Below are 2,265 nucleotides of genomic sequence, written 5' to 3'. Positions count from 1 at the left end.
GGGGGGGGGGGATCGGGGTAAGGGCGGAGTAAAAAATTTAAAAAATTGAAGTTGAAAAATATATTTTAAAAAAATCTTTAAATTGATTTTTTCAACAAAAAAATTGTATTGTAGTTGGAGGAAAGTTTTGGAAAATGTTTCCTTACTTTTTGAAGGGAAGTCATTTTCCTTGAATTTGAGAAAAATGAGTTGATTTGAAAAATATTTTCCAAACCATTTTACCCAACCAAACATGAGAAAATTGAAAAACATTTTTCGAAAAATATTTTCCTCCATACCAAACACACCCTTAATAAAAGTAAATTAGAACCCTTATATTGTCACTATCATAAATACTGTGTCCAAATAAGGCTAGCAACAAAAACGTTGCATATATACTAGATGTCATTGGCGGGCTAGCACGGGTTCAACAATCCGTTATCTCTAAATTTTAACATTTTTAGAAAGAACGGCATATATGCTATAGTTTTTTGGACGACAGAGATACCAATGTCTCAAAAGTATGACGAAGGTATCTGCATACTATTTACGTCAGTTCGGGGGTATATTTGTCATTTTACCCTTTTTTTAAACTTATTTTTAGGAGCCCGTTTGGATAAGCTAAAAAGGTTGTTTTTAATTCAAAAATAAAAAAAAATCAAACTTTCAATGACTTTTAAGTAAAAAAAAGAAAGAAGTATGGGAAGTCCTATTTCTAATTTTAACTTATTTAAGTTATTTTTTAAAACTTATTTTAAGTTATATTTTTAAGAGCCCGTTTGAATAAGCTGAAAAAAGTAGTGTTTAAGTAAAAAAACAAACTTTAAATGATTTTTAAGTCAAAAAATAAACAGTAGGGAAAATTCTACTTTTGGTTTTTAACTTAATTTAAGTTATTTTTAACTTTGCCAAACACTCTCAAAAAATAAAAAATGACTTAAAAATATGTTTGACCAACTTTTTAGCCCATCCAAACATGCTCTAACTTTGTCAAACAGTCTCAAAAACTAAAACTAGCTTAAAAATAGGTTTAACCAACTTTTAAGTCAATCCAAACAAACTCAAAGACTTAATTGAATCTCAAATTTTGAATATTGTGTTACCTTTAGAAGCAAAAAATAAATGAATTACCAATAGTAAAGCTATACAACTTTATTCATTTATTTTTGTCCACAAGAATTTTCCTTCAACTTCTTATCAACAAATTGAAACAAATATTAAGAAGCAATAAGTAAATAAATTTTTTCACTAAGCTAATCAATTGTAATGGAAGAGTAGTTTATTTAAACAAATTTAGTTTATACTAACGTAAATCACATTCACATTTATTAATGACTATTGATAACCCCCCCCCCCCCTCTCTCCCTATGTCATCAATCATCATACAACTATTCAGAGAAACTGAAAATTACTACTATCAACTAATTAAAAGACTAAAATGCCATCATCATGCCGTGTTAGCTCATGTTACCAAACTTTCACTCATGTTTCTATAATAGTAGAAAAGAAAAGAAAAAATAAATATTACCAAAGAACCTCATATAAATAAAAGGGACAAATATACCCCCGAGTTTTCGAAAATGGTATGTCAGTACCCTTCGTCATACTTTTCGTTCATTAGTGCCCTCGCCGTTCAATAACTAGTGCACATTTGCCCCTCCCACTAACGGAAGACTAATTTTGTACACATGGCACTATCCTAGGCCCCAATCCGAATTGATCAAATATTTAACTCAAATTTCAAATACCTTTTAACCCGCCCCATTACCCATTTAACAAACTATCTACAAACCTAAAGAAAAAACTCCATTTACTTTATCTCTTCTTCTTCCTCGTAAGGTGGTCATTGTCGTTGCCGTCCCCCACCTCCTCACCCCCTCCTTCTTCTTCTTCTTCTTTTATCTTTACATATACTCTTTCAATCATCGATTTAAACAAAACAGATCGAGAATTCAAAGCAACTATTTCTGCAAAGAAAAAAACTCCACGCTAAAATCTTGAAGACACTCAAAATCACTTTGCGTTGGATAAAGTTTCTGCAAATTAAATTAATTAACATCATCATAAAAGTCACGCCTTTTAGCCTGAGTGGTATACGTCTGATGCAATTCCAGGAAGGATAACTTCCAGCAGAGACTGAATTTATATAGAATTCAGATCCTATTTGTAGTTGATCCACCAATTCTTTGAAGAAGTGAGTTTCATTTGTAGTTTTCATTCAAATCTGAACATTGTTCAACCCCCCAATCCCAAAAACACTGATACAGATTCAGAATTCAACACATT

This window comes from Solanum tuberosum, unplaced genomic scaffold, assembly GCF_000226075.1.
Source record: "Solanum tuberosum cultivar DM 1-3 516 R44 unplaced genomic scaffold, SolTub_3.0 scf00516, whole genome shotgun sequence".
NCBI lineage: Eukaryota > Viridiplantae > Streptophyta > Magnoliopsida > Solanales > Solanaceae > Solanum > Solanum tuberosum.
The sequence above is the reverse complement of the archived record's forward strand: the minus strand, read 5'-3'. Positions refer to the sequence as shown.